Here is a 24,217-nt window from a genome sequence, read left to right on the forward strand (position 1 = left end):
CATATCTAATGTCAACTGCTGGGTCAGCCAACTCCCAAATTCCCACATGAAGGTACCCAGGGGTGCATGGAAACCTTGGCTTTAGGGGTGACCAGCAAACATTGCCTCCCTTAGCTCAGTGGCCTTCTCCTTGGAGCATCATCATCCTCCACCATCACTCGGCATCCATCATCACCCCTTCCCTAACTTGGCAGAGTGGTCATTGAGGGACTGTTAGCCATAAGACAGTAGGGGATCAAAATCTTCCAAGAAGATCAGTCCTCAGTTCACTTTTTTAAAAGCCATGAACCCCCTGCAGATACACCTGTGTCACTGAACCGAGCCTGATCGCTGTGGGTGTCACCCAGCCACTTGCTTGGAGATTAGAAAAGAGGCTCTGGTAGAATTTTGGACTTTCCACCACATGGGGGTTTCCATGACAGCTCCTTACTACAGGTGACCCAGAGCTGTTGGGATGTGTGAAGATGGCTTGTGTGACCCACAGAAGGGCAAGGGACCAAGGGCTGAGTCACTGCCCTCGTGGAAGTGAGCCTCAGTTTCTCCGTGAGGCACAGGGTGCAGCGACCTACCTGCTGCTTGGTAGATCATTTCTAGGTCTATGTCCTCACCTGCAAGGGGGTGAGCACATTAGCTCCTCTGCTGGTGGTTCCCCTGTAAGTTAAACATAAAACCACCATATGACTCAGCAAGTCCACTGCCACGTGTATGCCCCAAGGAACTGAAAACTTGTTTTAAAAAAGAAAAACTTATGCACTTACGTTCACAGTAGCCCTATCACAATAGCCAAAGGAGGGGAGAGACAACCCAAGTGTTCACTTACAGGAGAATGGATAAGTAAAATGTGGTCCAACCATGCAATAGAATATATTCAGCCATAAAAGTAATGACATTCTTTTTTTTTTTGCATTTTTCTGAAGCTGGAAACAGGGAGAGACAGTCAGACAGACTCCCGCATGCGCCCGACCGGGATCCACCCGGCACGCCCACCATGGGGTGACGCTCTGCCCACCAGGGGGCGATGCTCTGCCCATCCTGGGCATCGCCATGTTGCGACCAGAGCCACTCTAGCGCCTGGGGCAGAGGCCACAGAGCCATCCCCAGCGCCCGGGCCATCTTTTGCTCCAATGGAGCCTTGGCTGCGGGAGGGGAAGAGAGGGACAGAGAGGAAAGCACGGCGGAGGGGTGGAGAAGCAAATGGGCGTTTCTCCTATGTGCCCTGGCCGGGAATCGAACCTGGGTCCTCCGCACGCTAGGCCGACGCTCTACCGCTGAGCCAACCGGCCAGGGCCAAAAGTAATGACATTCTAATATATGCTATGACATGGATGAACCTCGAAAACATTATGCTAAGTGAAGTAAATCAGACATAGAAAGTAGCATATTGTATGATTCCATTTATGTATATGAAATGCCCAAACTAGGCAAATGCAGAGACAGAAAGCAGAGTATTTGTGTCCAGGAAATGAAGGGGGTGGGGGGATAGTTGCTTAATGAATATGAGGTTTCAATGGGGTGATGAAAAAGTTTTGGAAATAGACAGTGGTGATGGTTGCACAACATTGTGATACACCAATTGCTACCAAATTCTAAACGTTCAAATGGTTAAAATGGCAGATTTATGTTATGTGTATTTTACCACAACAAAAATTAATTAACTTAAGAAATCAGTTGGGCCTATGTTTGTGGATCTATTTCTGGGTACTTTATTTTGTTCCATTAATCTGTATGTGTCCGCCTGACCTGTGGTGGCGCAGTGGATAAAGCATTGACCTGGAAATGCTGAGGTCGCCGGTTCAAAACCCTGGGCTTGCCTGGTCAAGGCACATATGGGAGTTGATGCTTCCAGCTCCTCCCCCCTTCTCTCTGTCTCTTCTCTCTCTCTCTCTCTCTCTCTCTCTCTCTCTCTCTCTCTCTCTCTCTGTCTCTCCCTCTCCTCTCTAAAATGAATAAATAAAAAATAAAAAGTATTTAATCTGTATGTGTCCATCCATCCATCAGTTTTATAGAATCTTTGGGATTTTGTGCAAAGACAACCATGCCATCTGTCAGTAGGAATAGTTTCATTTCTTCTTTCCCAAACTATATGCCTGTTAGTCCCTTTTCTTGCCTTATTGCAGTGGTGAGAAGTTCAGCAGGTGTTGGGTACAAGTGGTGAGAGTGGACATTCTTGTCTTGTTCCTGATCTTAGGGAGAAAGCTGTAGGGTGTTTGTACATGCTCTTTATCTAGATTAGGAAGTCCCTTTCCATTCTTATATTTATGAGAGTTTTTATCATGAATGGGTGTTGCATTTTGTCAGATGCCTTTCTGTATCAACTGATATGATCACATGATTTTTCTTCTTTATTCTCTTAACATGGTCAATTGCATGGTTTGAATTTCAAATATTAAACCAGCCTTGCATCCCTGGAATAAACTCCACCTAATCTGGCTGAAGATGTCAGCTTGGAGGTAGACAGATTGTTGATGTATTTAGAACCCTGAAGTTGAAAGAAGAGAGGAGGTGGGAAAAGGAAGCCTTTCTGTGGCTGCTCTGCCCCTGAGATACACGCAGAGGCCAACCAGAAAATGTCCAGGAGGGCAAGACACTGAGCTGCATCTCACCGGCTATGTGTCCTGTGAGTACTGAGTGCTGACCCTCAGACTGAGTCAACTGGAGGTCATTGGTGAGGTCACTGAAGGGTGGACTGGGCAGAGTGGGGAACGGCAGTGAAGACAGGAAGTGCATACCCCTGTAAAAGGGTGCTCTGAAATGGGGAGCAGCATTAGGGGAATCCCAACACTTGTGTACTCCTGGGAGGGACCCAACCCAAAGGGGAACTTACCTGATGGAGGAGAGGGAGGCCTGTGAGCCATGACCTTGGGTGGCCCCAGGCTGGCCCCCAACCACTATTTTTTTTAAATAGATGTTATTGTTTATTCTTTTTAAAATGATTATTTCTTAGAGCAGCTAAACTGAACAGAAAGTACAGAGAGTTCCCATGCATCCTCCTCCCCCACATATGCACAGCCTCCCCCCCACTATCAACATCCCCACCAGAGCAGTGCATCTGTTACAACAGATGAGCTTACACTGACATCATTATTGCCCAGAGTCTGTAGTTTACATAAGGGTTCATTCCCTGTGTTTTATATTCTAAGCGTTTGGATGATGTATACTGACATGTGTCCACTACAGTATCAGACAAAGTAGTTTCACTGCCCTAAAAATCTCCTTCATTCTGCCTATTTATCCTGCCCTCCCCTCAACCCTTGGCAATTGTGATTCTTTTTTCTGTCTATAGTTTTGCCGTTCCAAGTGTGCTATATTATATGAATCATAATGTTTGTAGCCTTTTTTAGATTGGCTTTGTTCACACAGTAGTTTTTATTTAAGGATCCTCCATGTCTTTTTATGGCTTCATAGCTCATTTTTTCTATCACTGAATAATATTCCATTGTCTGGATTGACCATGGTTTATTTAACCATCCACCTTTTAGAAGGACAACATCTGGTTGCTTGCTTTATTTATTTATTTATTTATTTATTTATTTATTTATTTATTTATGTGATGGAGACAGAGAGAGGGACAGATAGGGACAGACAGACATCAATTCTTTGGTGCAGCACCTTAGTTGTTCATTGATTGCTTTCTCATATGTGCCTTGACTGGGAGCTACAGCAGACTGAGTGACCCCTTGCTCAAGCCAGTGACCTTGGGTTCAAGCTGGTGAGCTGTGCTCAAACCAGATGAGCTTGTGCTCAAGCCAGCGATCTTGGGTCCTCTGCGTCCCAGTCTGACACTCTTATCTACTGTGCCATTGCCTGGTCAGGCTATCATTTACTTTTTACACTTAGATTTATGATCTGCCTCGAATTGACTTTTGTGTGTGATGAGAAGCAGGTCGGGGTTGTGGTTTATTGTGTTGTGTGTAGAGATGCCCAGTTGTCCCAGGACCATTTGTTAAAAAGACTGTCTTTCCTCCCTTGCATGGCTTTTACTTCTTTGACAAAGACTGGCTGTCCTTAGGTATGAGGGCCTGTCATCTGCATCTCACTGTCATGGTGACTTTCTGTTTCTCAGTCGGGCTCTGGGTGGGCTCCTGTGTTGTTCTCTGCAGGCTTCTGCACATCCATGGGAAGATGGAATCACCCAATTGACTTCTATACCAGTGCCCTGGGCCAACCTGAGCCCTTCATGGGCCTCCACATAGCTCCATATTCAGAGCCCGCCATCCCCTCCACCCTCACTGGCCTACAGCAACTCCTCCTCCCGCATCCAGGACCCAGGTTGAGGTCAAAGTCAGGTTGGGCCTCTGCCAAACATACCACAGGAAGGGGGCAGGCAGGTTGGAGGACTGCTACCCTTACAGGCTTCCCACTTTGTCTCTGCTCACCCCCAGAGTGAGCCCAAGATGCTTGTGGGAGGTCTCTATGGACTTCATAGGGCAGAGTCCCCTGCACAGCCTCCCTTTGCCAGGCCAGCATCCAGCATGGAGTCTCCAGGTCGGCCTCAGCCCTCCATGGCCTCTCCATGGCCAGGCCCTTCACCCAGAACCAAGGAGTTGGCCAGCAGGGCACCAGGAAGACAGCCACCTGCCCCCTAAAATGTGACCCAGTCAGCACCAGGATCATAGCAGGAGCTCCCACTACCAAGGGGGTTAAAAACAAAAGCGAGCCACAAACAATCAGAACCTTGGAAAAGCCCAGAAGGAGAGACGCAGGGTACCAAACAAGGAACAGAATCACAGGGCAGCTGGGGTCCACTGGGGCTTCCCACAGAGGCCACCAGTGCCTGACTCAGCGAGGGGGCGGTGAAGGAGAAGGGCAGGAAGATGTGATGTGTGGACTCTAGGGCTGGACATTGGTGTCTGAGCTGTGGAGGTTGAAGGCCTTGACAACCTGCACTGGAGTCAAGGGAACCAGCAGGAGCAGCTCGGGGAAAAGTGCCACCCACACTGGCTGGCAGGCCACCTGCTCCCAGGGTTTCCCAGCCTCAGGCCCTGAAGAACCTGGACCGTGGGCTGTAGCCCTGCCCAGCCTTCCCCAGGGCCCATCCTGGAGCAAGGTCAAAACATACATGCTCATAAAGTGGATGAGAGGATGAGCCTCCTGCTGGGCCAGGGACAAGGAGTCCAACCTGGGGTGTACTGATGGCCTAGTTCTGGGGAAAGCGAGACCCTTGAGGACAGGGACTAGGACAGGGCTCTGGACAGTATAAGAACAGAAAACATGTAGGGACTTTCCGGGTCAAAGGGCTTGTTGTGGGCAATCCTGTAATAGGTCCTAAACTCCCCTTTCCCCTTCCCATGGCCCTGAGCCAACAGGCAGACCCTGGCTACTCACTGACCCTGCTAGCTCTCTGGGGGCTGAAAGCCTGCACTGAGACCAGGGTCCCCTGGGGACATGCTTTCCAGAATGTTCCTACCTGCTCTTGTCCTGCAGTGTGCAGAGAATGGAGGAGAAATGTGACCCACTCTGGGGTTCAAGGGCGTCCCTGCAGACTATGTATGAGGGGGGAGGAACGGAAACCCCCCAAATATCCCCCAACAGAGGCAAGCTACAGAGCAGATGTTCCTTTCCAGGGGTGACAGATGGGCCACCGAGGGACAGACTGTGTTCAGGGAACTGTACAGTGTGTCTTATATGCTGAAAGTTCAATTATTGTGAAGGAAAAAAAAAAGAGAGAAAAAGAAACCTCTCCATCAGCAAGGATACATAACAAGTGTGAGTCTGGGCAGCGGCAGGTGGTGAAGTGGGGGTTTTCCTGGGTTAGTCTGCTCCCTACCTCAAATATGATTTGAATGTGAATCTTAATAACAGGCATATCTATTAAATTAAAATAGGAAATAAAATATAATGGAAAATATTTACGATGCCAAATATCAAAGAATTGGGAATAAAGATAAGAAGAAATATTAATTTTTTTAAAAAGAGGAAAGAACTAAAAAGATATTCCATGTTTCTGGATTTAATTTCTTAATTGTATTTTGAAAAGTCAGTTCTTTCTTAATTGATTTATAAAGCTAATATAATTCCAACCACATTATTAAAGGGGTTTTAGGACTTGATTCTAATGTTCTTTTGAAGGTGACCAAACAAGGACACTTGAAGATATTTACATGTATTAGAGCTACAGTGAGAATGACGGGGAGTTGGCATAGAGAGACTCAGATCACGGCAAAGACAAGGCTCAGAGCGAGGCCAGGCACACCTGAGGACTATACGTAGTAAATGCATCATTTTGAATGCACAAGAAGTGGCTGGGAATGTCAGTAAATGGCCTGGAGACAACTGGCCAATCATTTGCAAAAATCATGCCAAACACCAAAAAATATTTCAGCTACAGTAATGGTATTTGTTGAAAAAATGAAATGAAATGCTAAAAGAAAGATGAATGTTTGTATCATATTGGGATTGAGAGGAACTTTTTAAGCATGGCTTAAAAAAAAAGTGGAGGCCTGACCTGTGGTGGCGCAGTGGATAAAGCGTCGACCTAGAAATGCTGCGGTTGCCGGTTCAAAACCCTGGGCTTGCCTGGTCAAGGCACATATGGGAGTTGATGCTTCCAGCTCCTCCCCCCTTCTCTCTGTCTCTCCTCTCTCTCTCTCTCTCTCTGTCTCTCCCTCTCCTCTCTAAAATGAATAAATAAATAAAAAAACTAAGCTTTAAAAAAAAAAAAAGTGGAGCCTGACCAGGTGGTGGCGCAGTGGATAGAGCGTCGTACTGGGATGCCGAGGACCCAGGTTCGAGACCCCGAGGTTGCCAGCTTGAACATGGGCTTATCTGGCTTGAGCAAAAAGCTCACCAGCTTGGACCCAAGGTCACTGGCTCGAGCAAGGGGTTACTCGGTCTGCTGAAGGCCCACGGTCAAGGCACATATGAGAAAGCAATCAATGAACAACTAAGGTGTTGCAATGAAAAACTGATGATTGATGCTTCTCATCTCTCTCCGTTCCTGTCTGTCTGTCCCTGTCTATCCCTCTCTCTGACTCTCTCTGTCCCTTTAAAAAAAAAAAAGGAAACCATAAAGAAAAGATGAACAGATTTGACTTAATAATTCAAGACATTTGTATATAAAGATATCACAAAACACTAAAATGGCTATAACAAGCTGAGGACCATAATTGTGACACATACATGAGGAGTATGTAAGTGTTACCATCTTTACTACATAAAGAGAATTTTTGAATCAATAATAAAAAGACAAATACTCAAGAGTTTAAAAAGAAACAGAGAAGAGAGACTTGATTTTCAAAAAAGTTCTACTCAACAACCCCACAGCTTCAGGGACTGGGACCTAGCACCATGCCACTGTTGACTTTGCAACTTTTGAATACTGAACTATAAAATGTATAACCTGTGCACAGATAATAAAACTGGTCTTTCAGAAGCACAGTGTCACAATGAATGTTTATAAGCGCTCCATAGAGGAAGTATCTGTGTAAGTGAGCTTGGGGGACTGCGCATTAAACACAGTAAGCAGAAATGTCATCAGTGTTCTCGCAGACCTTAAAGCCAACATGCCACTTTGAACGCATGTGTCTGGACAGTCGAACCAGTAGCCCTGTCCCCAAGGCTTCCCAGCATTAGCTCTGTCTTGCGGGCCGTTGAGAAGGGGTGTGTGGTTCTGGGGTGGTGTCTTCAAGAATCTCCTCCAACAGCAAGGACGCCGTGGCAGGCACCCGTTTTGGCCAGGAGAGGGGGATGTCCGGTCATTTCTGTGGTGGCACCTCCCCTTGTGTTTATGCTCACAAGTCATGGAAGGGTCTTGTTGTTTTCCACTCACGTTGTCACGGTCACAGAGGAGCCTTGACTGAAGCCAGCTCTGTAAGGTTGCTGCCATTCCCCAGGAGCACATACACACCCCCAGATGTCAGAGGCCGCCCCCTCTCTTCATGTTTAAAGCATCAATTTCATTAACAAAAGAGATGCAGGCTAGGTGTGGTGTTGGGCAGATAAAATATATTATGCTCACTTTGTTAAAGATGGCGCTGCCCATAAGGAAGCCTGTCGCCCAGGTGATATTAATGTGTGTTAGGGGCGGGCTGTGGGCAGGCAGGATCCTTGTAGCCTGGGGCTTGGTTTTAGGACTAAGCCTTTCCCACCCTTTTTGATGTGGGGTGGTACAATCCAATCATGCCTCAGATAAGTGACTTTGTATTAGAGACTTCTCTGTTTTGTATATTGGATTAAAGGTTTTGATTTCTACACTATAAAATGGGGGCATAACGGGAGCTTGCTTTTTTGGTTCCTGAGATTATCATTAGAGGAGAGAGCAGAGAGGAGAGCAGAGAAAGGCCACGTGGAGGAGGCCAGGAGAAGCAGCCAAGATGGCAGAGTGCTGAAGGAAAAGCCAGTTAGTGCAGAGTTTGTGCAGGAAGAAGGAAGGAGATGGGGAACAGAGGTGAATAAGTCTGGTGATCTAGAAACCTTTGATTCTAGGAAACTCGAATAAGTCAGTAGCTTTGTTAGCACTGAATGTGAGTGGGTTTTGGAGCCCCGTGTGTGTTTTTACTTGCCCACCGGGTGCAAACTAGGATTAAAGATGATGGCCCATCAGTTCTTGGCTCCATTGTTTCTTTACTGACTGTCTGAATCTAATGCGAACCTGCATGGGCCGGGCAGCTGAAATGGTGGCGGTCGCTACTGGCTTTACATGTAGGGTGGGGAGAGGCTGCAGGCAGAAAGACCTGGCGGGGGGGGGGGGGGGGGGGGTGCTGAGTGAGCAGCAGGTCACTCTGTGCTTCTCTCTAGGTCCGGCCAAATGCATGGACTTTAGTTTTCTCTTTCACTCCCATAACTTTGTCTACAGGAGAAGAATGAATGTTCGTTCATTCATTCATTCACCTATGAAAGAATTTCAATCTGAAATAGAACCGGAAGATATAAATAGAGAATCTCAGGAAGGCAAAACTGAAAGACTAAAAAGACTGAATTCCCATAAATGCCTGATTTATAGGCGACTCATAGTGCTGGAATTTTCTTGGATGCTGGGGCTTGATAACAGGCGCCTGACATCAACCTTGAGAAGTTTTGCCAGAGATGTGAGTGGGAGATAACCCGGGTTGGGCTGATCTTGGAAAGTGGGCTAAGTTGAGTTTTTTTCAGTAACTGGATTGATTTTGTCGGCCGGGAAGTTTTCAGGGCTGATCTCTGTTTTCTTTTATTTTAACCAAATCTAATGAATTCTCCTCTGTTTACATCCTCTGTCCATGAATACAGCACACCTCAAACCCTCAGTAGCCTCACCTACAGCTTGGTCTTTCCTCTGCTCTTCTTTTTTTTTTTTTAAGTTTTTTTTTCTTTTTTTCTTTACAGGGACAGAAAGAGAGAGAGAGGGATAGATAGGGACAGACAGACAGGAACGGAGAGAGATGAGAAGCATCAATCATCAGTTTTTCATTGCAATATCTTAGTTGTTCATTGATTGCTTTCTCATATGTGCCTTGACCACGGGCCTTCAGCAGACTGAGCAACCTCTTGCTTGAGCCAGCGACCTTGGCTCTAAGCTGGTGAGCATTTTTTTATTTTGCTCAAGCCAGATGAGCCCATGCTCAAGCTGGCGATCTTGGTGTCTCGAACCTGGATCCTAGGCATCCCAGTCCAACACTCTATCCACTGCGCCACCACCTGGTCAGGCTCCTCTGCTCTTCTTGAGTAAACTTTTCTTATTAAGCTTGCCTTAGTTTACCTTTATTTGGGGGTCAAGAAATCTAGGGAACATCACAAAACATCACCACTCCCCATCTGTACATGGTCACGTCCAGACCTAGCTGGGTTCCTACCAGCTTCTGAACCCAGCCAGGATCAAGCTGTGGGTCACCCCATCATGCCAGCCATCTGAGGGTGACCACCAGGATAGTTGGGACTTAATCACATGCCCACTGATGCTCTGAGGGGGTGGGGGTTTGGCAGGGAGTGTCAACAGGTCCTCATGGCACCCAGACCAGCCCCAAGGATGTGCTCGCCATAGGAAGGCAGGGGTACACTTTAGAGGTTTTAGAAATGCCCTCACAGGGCCTTTCCTGCCTCAGGACCCCACTGGACAATTAGCTGTCACGTTTCCTTAGACTTTTCTTGGCTGTGACAGTTTGTCAGACTCCCTTCGCTTTGGGTGACCTTGGCAGTTTTAAGAAATACTGGTGTTGGTCAAATAAGTTTGTAAACATGATATATATGTTTGCTCGCTTGTGACTTACATTGGGTGTGGGGGACAGGCTATAAGCAGGCCAGGTTGTTGTAGCCTGAGGTTTGGTTTTGGGACTAAGCTTTTCCCCACACCCTTGACTGATTGTATGATCTGGGTGGTGCACTATCATGAGAAATCCAATTATGCCTTGGATGGGTGGCTTTGTATCGGAGACTTCCTTGTTTGTATATTGGATTAAGGGATTTTGGTTTTCTACACTATAAAGTGGGACAGACCAGGAGCTCAGACACACAGTTCCTGCTATCACAATTGCAGGGGCTCCCCTGATCCCTTGCCCTTCATGGGAAGAGCTGGTTTTCTGCTTTTCCCTTGTCTTCTTTTGTGGTTTGCCTGTCTTGGTGAGACACCAATAAATAGGATGGCCCCCCATCCTCTGACTCCGCCATTTCTTTATCGTCTGCCCGAATCCAATGGGAACCTGCATGTGAATGGTCACGATGATGGCTCCTGGCCTTACAACTGGCGTAGTCAGCAGGATTCAGAGATTGGTATGGAGCCACCACCCTTGATGGGTGGGATAGAGTACTGGTTGCTGCTCTGGCTCCCCATGGCTGTCCTTTTAGGGGCCATGGGCTACATGTTTTTTACTCAAGAGGAAACTGCCCGAGGTCAAAAGCTTCAGCATGAATTACAAACAGAACGGCAGAAAAGGCTGGAACTGGAGCGAGCACTGGAGAAGGAATTACGGGTTCGAGAGTTGCAGTTTACCTTGGAAGCTGAACGTCTTCACCGGCAGTTGTTGGAGAAACAACTACGGATTCAAGAGCTCGAGTCTCAGCTTCTGGCCAAAAGCCAGCAGCCACAGGAGCCTAAACGGTCACCAAAGGAGCAGCAGCATCCGTGCCGGTGGATTGGCTTTGAGTCAGCGGGAGCAGGCGCTTGCAACTCCTCTTCTGAGGATGAGAAGGCTCAGGCTGAAGCTGCCATACGCACACTGAGAGCCCGACCAGTTGTCGCCAAGAAGGTAAAAACCCAGCAACAAAGAGTCCCTCAGGGGCAGCCACAGCCTCCTGCCCAGGTAATGGAACACTCTGTGGTCTGGCCCTATACCCAGGCAGAGCTGATGGAGTTGGGGGCACAATTTAGGCAGAAACCTACTGAATCCCTGGTAGCCTGGTTACTACGATTATGGGATATAGGGGTGGATGGCATCATGCTCTCCGGAACAGAGATGGAGAAATTGGCCGCCATTACCACACACTCTTCCTTGAGGCAGCGTCTTCAGAACTGCCATGGCAACCCAGGAGACCATACCCTATTAAAATGGGTGATGGCTGCCATTCGTATGGTCTGGCAGAATGCTGGAGAACTGCCCGGGGCAATGAGTCGGTGGCAGTGCTACAGTGAGTTAGTAAAGGTCCTTCGAGAACTAGGTATGAAGAATGCTGTTTTCAACCCTGGGTCTCGTGGGCCAGACGAAGAAGTGTTTACGGCCAAAATGAGGGAATTTGTCCTTGCTAGCGCCCCGTCAGCCCTTTTTGGGTCACTTGTGGCTATCTTGGGCCCCTATGTGGGGCAGCCCATCAATGCAGTTACACAGATGGTAGCAGATTTGGGAGAGCTGGAGGCCGCTCGGGATCATAAAGCAGTGAGGGCTGCTGCCTATGTTTCCCCCCCAACTAACAAGGGAAACGGGCCTGTAAAGGTTACCCGAACGCAGATGTGGGTAGACTTGATTGCGGCTGGAGCAGATAAGGGGAAATTGGATGGCCAGTCTAATAAAATTCTTTTGGAGCTTTGGCGGCAGCTTAAACCAGAACAGAAGTTCCAGCCACTGAGACGAAAGGCCCCAGCAGCTACCAATAAAACTTTTGGTGCGCGCACAGCTCAGTTACAAGATTATATGATAGAGACAGCCGAGGGAGAGGGGAACTCCCAAGACCCATTGTACCAGTTTGAATAGAAAAAAGGCCAAGGGACCCGTCTAACAGGGATGGGCGGGGACCGGAGGCCACATGTGGAACTGGCTATCCACTGGTCCCCTTCCAATGTACAACAGGTGTTGGCCTTGGTGGATACAGATGCAGAATGTTCCCTTCTCTATGGAAACCCAGAGCGGTTTGCTGGGACCCCAGTGGCCATTGACGGTTATGGGGGCCAAACTGTTCAAGTGAAGCCAATAACTATTCCATTGGGGATAGGGAGACTGCCTCCTAAGCCATATAAGGTGTATGTATCTCCTATTCCTGAATATATTTTGGGGGTAGATGTCTTGCAAGGACTGTGGTTGGAAACTACAGCTGGGGAGTTCCGGCTGCGGATCAGGGTTGTGAAGGCAGTATTGCGGGGACATGCATCACATTCCCCTTTGCAATTACCCATCCCTCGGCGTGTGACTAACACCAAGCAGTACCGCCTGCCAGGTGGTTATGAAGAAGTCACAGGGACAATCCTTGAACTAGAAAAGGTGGGGATCATCCGGCCAGCACACAGTCCTTACAACTCCCCAGTATGGCCTGTGCGCAAAGCAGATGGAACCTGGAGAATGACAGTAGATTACAGGGAACTTAATAAAGTTGTTCCCCCTTTGCACGCTGCTGTTCCCTCGATAGCTAACATGATGGATCAGCGAAGCCATGAGTTGGGGACATACCACTTTGTGGCAGGCTTAGCCAATGCTTTTTTCTCTATTGATATAGCCGCAGAGAGTCAAGACCAATTTGCCTTCAGTTGGGAAGGGAGACAATGGACCTTTACAGTGTTACCCCAGGGCTATTTGCATAGCCCCACCTTGTGCCATGGGCTGGTGGCTGCTGACCTGGCTAAATGGAAACAGCCAGAGGTAGTCCGCATGTACCATTATATTGATGATATTATGCTAACTAGTGATTCTCTTTCAGAATTGGAGCAAGCAGTCCCTACCCTGCTATCCCATTTGAAAGCATGTGGCTGGGCAGTTAACGAGAACAAATTACAAGGACCTGGGTTATCTGTTAAATTCTTGGGAGTTGTCTGGTCGGGTAAGACAAAAGTTATCCCTGACGCAGTTATAGATAAGATTCAAGCATACCCCGTGCCCACTATGGTAAAACAGTTACAGGAATTCTTAGGTTTGTTGGGGTATTGGCGAGCATTTATACCGCATTTAGCTCAGTTACTACGCCCCTTGTACAACCTTATTCGAAAGGGGGTTCGCTGGGATTGGACTGAGCAGGCGCAAGGTTCATTTGCAGCTGCTAAGAGAGCTGTCAAGGTGGCACAGGCCTTGAATGTGTTTGATCCTGCCAGGCCCTGTGAGCTGGATGTTCATGTAACCTCGGAGGGGTTTGGATGGGGCTTGTGGCAGCGGACAGAGCGCCTATGGCAACCTATTGGATTTTGGTCCCAATTGTGGAAAGGTGCTGAAGTTCGTTACTCATTAGTAGAGAAGCAGCTGGCAGCTGTGTATGCTGCCCTCCTGGCAACTGAGAGTATTACAACCACAACACCAGTTACAGTCAAAACAACATACCCTATAGCTGGATGGGTGAGAGATTGGGCAACTAAACCACGTAGTGGTATGGCCCAAATGTCTACCCTGGCCAAGTGGGGTGCCTATCTGCAACAACGCTGTGCTCTTAGCACCAGCCCATTGAGGGCAGAACTGCAGGAGGTCTTGGGTCCAGTCACCTATGCGACCTTAGAGTCAGGTGCAACTGGGGCTCAGGAGGCAGAACCTGAGGTCAGTCCTTACCAGGAGGGGCGGGTGCCCATCCCCGAAGATGCCTGGTATACTGATGGTTCCAGTAGGGGCCAACCTGCCAAATGGACGGCTATCGCCTTCCATCCAGCCACTGAGACTATTTGGATGGACACGGGTATAGGCCAAAGCAGCCAATGGGCAGAATTAAGAGCTGTTTGGCTAGTTGCCCATAATGAACCTTCACCTCTGGTGATCTGTACTGACAGTTGGGCTGTCTATCGTGGACTGACCCTTTGGATTGCTACTTGGCACATTAACCAGTGGATGGTAATGCACCGTCCATTATGGGGTCAGGCCATGTGGCAGGACTTATGGGAAATAGGACACCAGAAGCAGGTGACAGTATATCATGTCACAGGGCATGCCCCTCTAGCCCATCCTGGGAATAATGAGGCAGATACGTTGGCAAGGGTGCGATGGTTGGAGACTGCACCTACAGGTGATGTGGCACAGTGGCTCCACCGGCACCTGCTCCATGCGGGACAGAAAACTATGTGGGCTACGGTTAAGGCTTGGAACTTGCCTGTGTCCTATGCAGAGGTACTTGCAGCCTGTGAGCAATGTGCAGTATGTTCCAAGGAACACCCTCGGAGACCACTGGTGTCACCTGGACAGATCCAGAGGGGTCATGTCCCACTGACACGATGGCAGATAGACATCATTGGACCCTTACCAAAGTCAGAAGGGTACCAGTATGCAGTCACTTGTGTAGATACTGCCACCGGGCTGCTTGCTGCTTACCCCGCTCGTAACCCTGACCAGAAGGCAGTCATACAGGCTCTGGACCACCTGAGTGCTGCATATGGGCGACCGCTGGTCCTTGAAAGTGACAATGGTACCCACTTCACTGGTTCAACGGTGAGGCAATGGGCTCAAAAGCTGGGGGTGGACTGGAAGTACCATGTTCCCTACCACCCCCAGGCTGCTGGCATCATTGAGCGTTATAATGGACTCTTAAAGCAGGGACTATGACAGGAGGGGGGCACCGGCTCTCTTACTGGATGGACACGCCGCTTATGGACAGTACTCCGGATTTTGAATGAGCGACCTCGACGGGGAAGCCCAGCTCCAGTAGAGGCCCTCCTGCATCGGACAGCTGCCCCTATTCAGTTGCAGATATGCACTAAGGACATTTTACTCAAGCCAGGTTTCGGACAGCAGGGCAACGTGCTCTTGCCTGCTCCAACAGCCCTTCTTAAAGGACAACGGCTTCAATGGACTTGGCCCTGGACTGTACAGGCCCCCCATCTGAGATGGGTGGCCTTGTTGGCACCATGGGGAAAGGGGCTAGAGGTGGACCTCCAGTTAACCCCTTGGGTAACCAGCACCTGGCCACCTAAGGTAGAAGTGTATTATCCCTTGAGTGCTCAAGGGGACAGCATTTTGAAGGGCACCTTTGTAATTTCTTTATGGCCAATAATGAGTTCCCCTATTTTACTACACATAGAACCAGCAGATGCTGGTGTATTGGCCAATAAGGTTTGGTACGCCCACTCAGGGCGGCCTCTGGTGCCAGCTACAGTGCTGTCTGCAGATAAAACTCTGGCCTGTATTCTGCCAGAGGGAAAAGATTTGCCTCTCTTGGTGCCACTGACAGCTCTCTCATTTCGCCCATAGTTTTTGATCTGTTAATCCTATTGCTGTAGTTGGTACTATTTCTGTTTATGCAATGTATCCTACTCTTTGTTCAGTGACCATCATGGAAGATGCCTGTGGTTTAGATTGTAAAGCGAGCAAAAGGGGTGGAATGTTGGTCAAATAAGTTTGTAAACATGATATATATGTTTGCTCGCTTGTGACTTATATTGGGTGTGGGGGACAGGTTATAAGCAGGCCAGGTTGTTGTAGCCTGAGGTTTGGTTTTGGGACTAAGCTTTTCCCCACACCCTTGACTGATTGTATGATCTGGGTGGTGCACTATCATGAGAAATCCAATTATGCCTTGGATGAGTGGCTTTGTATCGGAGACTTCCTTGTTTGTATATTGGATTAAGGGATTTTGGTTTTCTACACTATAAAGTGGGACAGACCAGGAGCTCAGACACACAGTTCCTGCTATCACAATTGCAGGGGCTCCCCTGATCCCTTGCCCTTCATGGGAAGAGCTGGTTTTCTGCTTTTCCCTTGTCTTCTTTTGTGGTTTGCCTGTCTTGGTGAGACACCAATAAATAGGATGGCCCCCCATCCTCTGACTCCGCCATTTCTTTATCGTCTGCCCGAATCCAATGGGAACCTGCATGTGAATGGTCACGATGACGGCTCCTGGCCTTACAACTGGCAAGTATTTTGCAGGATGTCCCTCTATAGCAGCGGTTCTCAACCTGTGGGTCGCTACCCACAGGTTGAGAACCACTGCTCTACAGGAATTTTCTGGTGCCTTTTTCATGTGTAGAGGTAGAAAGACTACAGAGGTAAAATGCACCTCTGTTCATCAAACACTCTGTTATATGTTATAAAGTACTGTACCCCAGATTCTGAAAGGCACTGTACCTCTCTTCATCGAGTTTACATAGAGACACCAAGTCCAGATGAAGTTTGAAGAGTTTTATTGAAGATTTGTTAAATATGCTGGCCACTTATGGCTGACACGGGGCATAGCAGACCCAAATTGTGTGAACCGAGTACATTTCAGAGGCTGGTTATATACCCTTTGACTACATACAGGTTGGGGGGGCATGATAGCATGACACAATCACTAACAAGATTAACATTACATTAACAAGATTAACATTTAACAAGATTTACATTACATTAACAAGATTAACATTTGTCTAGGGGATTTACAAAGAACGTTAATACTTTCAAGGTAATACAATCAAAGACATTCACAAATCCTTTTTTTTTTTTTTTTTTTTTTTTTCATTTTTTTTTCTGAAGCTGGAAACGGGGAGAGACAGTCAGACAGACTCCCGCATGCGCCCGACCGGGATCCACCCGGCACGCCCACCAGGGGCAACGCTCTGCCCACCAGGGGGCGATGCTCTGCCCATCCTGGGCGTCGCCATGTTGCGACCAGAGCCACTCTAGCGCCTGAGGCAGAGGCCACAGAGCCATCCCCAGCGCCCGGGCCATCCCTGCTCCAATGGAGCCTCGGCTGCGGGAGGGGAAGAGAGAGACAGAGAGGAAAGCGCGGCGGAGGGGTGGAGAAGCAAATGGGCGCTTCTCCTGTGTGCCCTGGCCGGGAATCGAACCCCGGTCCTCCGCACGCTAGGCCGACGCTCTACTGCTGAGCCAACCGGCCAGGGCCCACAAATCCTTTTAATATCTATCTCTCCTCCTTTGTCTAGAGGTACACGTTAATCTCAGATTCCAGGGAGGGAGAGCTAAGATCAGTGCAGGGTGCTATGGAAATTTTGTCTCTTATTGAAAGGGAAAGGGAGTTCTTCAGATAACTTTAATCCTTTCAGAGAACTTAAAACCAAATGACCCCAGCCTGACCTGTGGTGGCGCAGTGGATAAAGCGTCGACCTGGAAATGCTGAGGTCGCCGGTTGGAAACCCTGTGCTTGCCTGGTCAAGGCACATATGGGAGTTGATGCTTTCAGCTCCTCCCCCTTCTCTCTCTCTGTCTCTCTCCCTCTCTCTCTCTTCTCTAAAAAAATGAATAAAGAAAAAAAGAAAAAAAAAAAACCAAATGACTTCAGTCATCCTTGTAAGTCAGGAGATTTCTACATTCCTTTTTCTCTATTTTCCAAAGAAAGGACAGGAAAGCCTGCCCTTTTCCTTCTAGAATATCAATATTAAGTTTTCAGCTTTTTGGTACCTTACAACATTCCCCACTGGTTTTTATGTCCTTAGTCAAATCTTTGACTTAATTTACTGAAAAGCATGAGTTGTTGTGTAAGGATATTAACTTACTAGAAAGCCCAGCGGTCATACAAAATGACCGCTGTTCTAGATATTATAAATTGTAATTAAAATGATTTGTGCAAAGGTGTCTGCTAATTCAAACTGAATTACCCAGGGCAGGCGGCGAGGACGCCCCTTTGCTTACTGCCCCACGGGGTTTCCCCCTTCTACTTGCTTAATTGCTTAAAGTAGAGTGCAATGAAGGAAACCACTAGCGGTTCATTTCTTAAGAGCCACCGCTAGTTCAATAAATAAAGGTGATTTAAATAATAAAATGTTAATTCACATGTCAAAGATCTCTTTGTACACATTTCTTGTGTAGATCTTTCCATCATTTTTAAGCTCGCCTTGCAGAGGACCATCAATTATTTTTAATTTTACATCTGTTCTTTCACAAACTCTTGAACAGGCAACATAAAGTTGACAGTGTCCAAATGCAGGCTCAGGTAAAGAAAAATGCCAACACGCTTAAGCATTTGGCCCTGAGACTTATTAATGGTCATAGCAAAGGCAAGTTTCACAGGAAATTGTCTACGTCTCAATTGAAACGGCAACCCTGTTTGAGATGGAGCCAAATCAATTCTTGGAATGACATGTATTTTACCTTTAGAGGAGCCAGTCAAAGACTTAGCTATTATGACATTATTTTTCAATTGGAGAACCTCTAGTCTTGTACCATTGCAAAGACCCCCTTCTGGTGTTAAGATTTCTTAACAGCATAATAATTGCTCCAATCTTTAACCTCAATTTGTGAGGTGGCATGCCAGAAGGCGGGACTATTTGAATGCCATGGCAACTTCACCCCATTGGCTAGTACAGTTACGCAAGCAACCAATAAGCTATCGGCGACAAACAGACACTTAAGCCGCATATAATAAAGATAACATGCAACAGGTATTTAACAGACAGCATTAATAGCAATACAGTTCACTAAAGAAACAAATGTTATTGATTAATTTCTTATAAACCTTTTGCAACTTTTATAAAATTAACTGGCTTTTGTTTTACCCTAGTTTCCCTTTTCCCCAAAGTCTGATTAAAAAGGAGTCCTTAGTGAGTTTCATCATTCTTTAGCTGTACGTAGACCAAGTAGCTTCCGGTTTGTGGGTGGAGTAGGGCATGCTATCCTTCTACCTTGGCAGCAGTGGGAGTTGTCAGGATCACGGTGTGTGGACCCATCTACATGGGAGTCAGTCCTTAGGTGATGTATTGAATCTCCTGGCAATGTTGGAAGCACCTCTTGGACAGTCTTTTGAAGAGTTTGTTGAGTATCCTGCAACCCTGCAAGTATTCAGTTTGAGAAATGTCCCAAAAAACAGGAGTCACACATATTCAGGAAAAGTCCACAAGGCACTGGAGTTGTGGTTACATTCCACACTCTGTAGCTAGAGTCCAAGTCCTAATGACTAATGTTTCTAACTGGAATTAGGAGCAGGTCCCAGCCTAAAATAGTCATGGGGGCATTGAGACAAGAGGAATAAAAAAGACACTATACATTAAATAAAGCAACAAAAATCAGACTGTCAATACCTACATAGAGATCTTCGAGGGATAAATAAAACTCAAATAGCCTGACCTGTGGTGGCACAGTGGATAAAGCGTCGACCTGGAAATGCTGAGGTCGCCGGTTGGAAACCCTGGGCTTGCCTGGTCAAGGCACATATGGGAGTTGATGCTTCCAGCTCCTCCCCCCTGTCTCTCTATCCTCTCTCTCTCCTCTCTAAAATAAATAAATTAAATAAAATAAATAAAAATAAAAAAATAAAACTCAAATATTCAGGCAAGGCATAGTAAATGGCCCTTGTGTTCACAAGAAGTGAGATCAGTTTATCTGCTACTTGGAAGAAATTCCCTAGGCTCATCCACAGTGACGTGAGATGGGGCCAATGGTCCTGGGCACCTTTTTATCCTTCATTGTCAAGTCCCAGCATGCTGGGCAAGGTCAGGCCACAGGTAGCTGGATTAGGGCTGGAAGAAACTGAACCCTCCCTCCACAGAGCAAGGGGGCACCTAACCTTCTCATATCCCTTTTTCCCACAGCAGAGGCATGTCCCCTGATGGGGGCCAAGAAGCCTGGCAGGCTTTAGCTCAATGACCTTTCTTTCCACTCTTGAAGCAGGGCCCTGATGGAATCCTATGAAGCCCCTTTGGGGTCCTGGAGCCTTTACGGGTAATATGCCAAGAACTGGTATTTTCCTGATCTTTTTTAGGCTCTATTTGCCTTTTCTGTTACTATCTTGTTCATTATAGACCTTAAAAGCCATGCAGAATATCTTGCTGAGGGGCTTGAGGGTCCTTTTTTGTCTATATAAACTCTTGGAAAAAAGACAAAAACAGCGTTATTAGCTGCATCAAATCAAGAAAAACAGGTTTGGTGTTTCCTTAGGATTCCAGAGTCTCTCTGTTGCAGAATAACTCAGTATATTAGTATTCAAAAGAAATTTTAAACAAAGAGCATGAAAAAGATAGATTAGGAGTTCCAAGATATGACTCATTTTCTTATATTACTTAGCATTGAACAATTTTGTTTCAGAATGACAATAAACTAAATATTACATAAAAAGACATTATTAACAATTATTACATATTTCCTAATATCTAACCAAGATTTCATATTATATGGCCATGAAGCAGCAAATAAAAAGAATTAACAAAAGACCTTTGAAATAACATATACATTTTTAACATGGAAAAAAATTTTTTACACATCAGTGGGGACAATAAGTCACTACTCCTAACCCAGTGGTCAGAAAACTTATTAGTCAATATAGCCAATTATTAACAGTACAATAACTGAAATTTCTTTTGAGAGCCAAATTCTAAACCTAAACTATATAGGTAGGCACACTTCCTACCAAGGCAGCGCCCACATATGGCACTTTGTTGAGGAGCTACACCCAAAAAGGCCCCATGTGGTCCACAAACTGTTTGTGAGTGGCAGTTTGTCGACTAGGGTTCTTAGGAAAGGGGGAAGAGGCAGAGGCATCCGGCTTTGGGTGACCTTGGCAGTTTTAAGGAATACTGGCCTGTCCCTTCTTGCACAACCTGGCATTTCAAGAACTAAGCCAACTTTCACCCCCCCCCCAGCAGCTGTTTAGCAGCAGTTGTACTTCTTACAACAAAAGCAGCATATTAAAAAATATAAATTTTACAGGCCTGACCTGTGGTGGCGCAGTGGATAAAGCATCAACCTGGAATGCTGAAGTCCCCGATTCAATACCCCACACTTGCTTGGTCTAAGGCACATATGGGAGTTGAAGCTTCCTGTTCCTCCCCCCTTTCTCTCTCTCTCTCGCTCACTCTCTCTCTCCTCTCTAAAAAATGAATAAATTTTTAAAAAATTTAAAAAATATATATATAAATTTTACAAATTTACCTTCCTAACAGTGAGTTGCTTTAGCCTATATGAGGTTTCTAATTTCCCCTCAATTCCCTGAAGATTCTTTCTATAATTTTTACTATTATGGCTAAAACAGTGAGTCTTCCCCATGAATCCCATGCCTCCCACATCAGATAATAACCATGCCACACGAAGAAACTGGGGAAGGGGAGGAGAAACTTGAAGGGGACCCAACACCCACTTCAGCCCTGTGGGAGAGAGTCGGAACCCTTCTCCCAGTGCTAGTTTTGTTCATTTTACACTTATTTTCCCTTCCATAATTTTCTATACACCAGTGGAGGGCAATAAGCCATTAATCCCATGGAGGGTCCATGCGACTGACCCCTATGTCCTAGGGAGGGGAAGGGCAGAGGCAGCTGGAGGGTCTGTCTCTGATAATCCCATTTCCTATAATCCTGTTATTCATGATCCTAGTACTCCTTCTGGAATGTCCTGATAATTCTATCTCCTATAATCCTATTTCTTATTATCTCATCACCCATTCTGGACTGTCCCAATAATTCCATTTTTATAATCCTATCACTTACGATTCTATCGCTTATTCTGGAATTGCAATTCATTTCAAAGAACTGATAACCAGCAAGGTCCACACCCGTGGTTTGTTAATTTCTAAATCCTTTTACCTGGCCTTGTTCTTTTTCTTTTTCTAAAGCAAAGTTCCAATTTTAATACTATTCCTACCCTGTGTTTTCCAAATGAGTAAAACTTCTTTTGGTCAGCAGGTGGATATCTGAAACTAGTTTCTATTCTATCCTTTCTCTAGTCACTTCACCCTTAGTTGTCCCTGCCAATTTACTCTAGCGCCCTTCCCTCACTGCTCCACACACAGCACATCCTAGCCCTGCTTTCCACTCTTTTCTCACTCAAACTGCTTATTTGCCAGCCCTTTGCTCCCAGAGGCTGGAGAAACACTTCATATTCCTCAGCCTTCTCTTCCTATATTTGATGTTTTGGGGTGCTGATTTACAAAAATGAAACTTGTCCTGGAAAATCCAGGAATTAGCACACTAATAAAAGCAAGAAAGATAAGACAGACAATAACTAGCACCCAGAATGAAAGATAAGACAGACAATAACTAGCACCCAGAATAAAGAGTGTTTGATTATAGAGGACACAGACAAGAAGTAGGAACCAACAGAAGAGAATAATTTCTTCAGGGGAGAAGTCAGGTAGAGTGCCCTGCAGCTAGAGGTGTTTGGATCCAAGAAAAGAGATTTTATATTTTTCGGGCTTGTTTTACAAATTTTCCTTTATTTTTGCCCAGAAAATTCCAATTTTGCATTAAAAAGTTCAATTCAGGCCTTAGAAACACATACAGTTACACATTAAACAAAGAATTTACATAAACAAATAATGAGCGTGCTTTTTCAAATAAAATTCTACCAGATATTTTTCTGATAAACAAGGACAAAATTCGATAGATGAGGAAGGGTTTCCCCCCAGTGGAAGTACTGCACCCCAGATTCTGAAAGGTACTGTACCCCACTGATGAGGAAAGGGCTCCCCCTCATGGCCTCTCAGGTTCACGCTGGCTGCAGCACCAGAGATTCCTTTAAAGGAGGGGTTTGTAAGGAGACACGTTAAAAACAAAGACTGAGATCTCGACTAACACAGAGAAGTTTCTGGAAGTCTGGGACGAGATTAATCAATCCAAGTTAGTGCAGTCTCTACTGATTCAGTGCAATGTGAGACTGACTAATCCTGGATGGACCCAATCTCCACTATGCCTTTCTATAGATAGAAACAATTGTCCTCACTCCTGACATTGTACTGAGAGCAAAACTAGACACCTCTGGAAGTTTTGGATAGGATAAAATCCCCACTAATACCTCTTTTAGAGAAACTGATATCCCCAAGAGCCTGAAGCAGGAATCAATCCTTCCAGAGTATAACCAGATGTTCCCCAGCAAAATCCAAGGCAGAACCTAGAAACTCTCCAAAGACATCCCGGTCTTGGAGAGACTGCCGCATGAGTAAGATTGTGTCTAATCCTCATACAGCAGATCCAGACAGACAGATTAGTTCCAAACAGCAAAGTAGTTTTGAAGGCCCTACCTACTCCACCAGAGTTCCACATCTCCAGAGTTACAAATCAGCAAAGCCTCAAATCTACCCTACTTACAACCTAGTCCCAAACAAATTTGACCAGTACCAGTCCCAAACAGAAAAGCAAAAGCAAGAATTCAGTAAAGCAAAAGAGTTGCTTTATCGGTATACCTCCTTGATTTTTCTTCCCTGAATTGTCCAAACTGTTGAATTTGGGAACCAGGAGGCATCTACCAAAGAACAGTTTGGAGCCCAGAGAAAGACTGGGAGAAATGAAAAGTCTAAGGTGGCATGACTCTAAACGAGATTCAAGCGGGGCCAGGCAGCTCTCCAGAGAAACCAGCCGATTTGGGCTGTCTCTACCTGGTGACATGAAACACCGGATCCCGGACGAGCCCCCAAATGTTATAAAGTATCGTACCCCAGATTCTGAAAGGTACTGTATTGGGTGGTGGGCAATAAGGAAAGGTCACATGGGAACTCAGGTCCGGGATCTTTGGCTAGGACCGCCCACAACCAAGTGCACCAAAAGAAACTTCCCAGGAGCCCTTTGAAAAAAACGACTGTCCATCAGCAAGTGAGATTTCACCATGTCATATTAGCTCGACCACCCTAGGGATAAATATCTCTCATGTGGGCCACCCCTTGCGACTTCTCTGACCCCTGACCCCCAGGATCGTTGGGGCAGCGCGGTACTCAATAAAACCTTTACTATTCCATACTTTGTGGCTACAGCCCCTTCCTTCTTTCTTGGTGAGGAAAAATACCTTACACACTGTATCTCACTTCATTGGGTTTACATGAAGCCAAGTACATTTCAGAGGCTGGTTATATACCCTTTGACTACATACAGATTGGGGGGGCATGATAGCATGACACAATCATTAACAAGATTAACATTTAACAAGATTTACATTACATTAACAAGATTAATCTAGGGGATTTACAAAGGACATTAATACTTTCAAGGTAATACAATAAAAAACATTCACAAATCCTTTTAATATCTATCTCTCCTCCTTTGTCTAGAGGTACATGTTAATCTCAG

The sequence above is a fragment of the Saccopteryx bilineata genome, chromosome 2, assembly GCF_036850765.1.
Source record: "Saccopteryx bilineata isolate mSacBil1 chromosome 2, mSacBil1_pri_phased_curated, whole genome shotgun sequence".
In the NCBI taxonomy this organism is placed as follows: Eukaryota; Metazoa; Chordata; class Mammalia; order Chiroptera; family Emballonuridae; genus Saccopteryx; species Saccopteryx bilineata.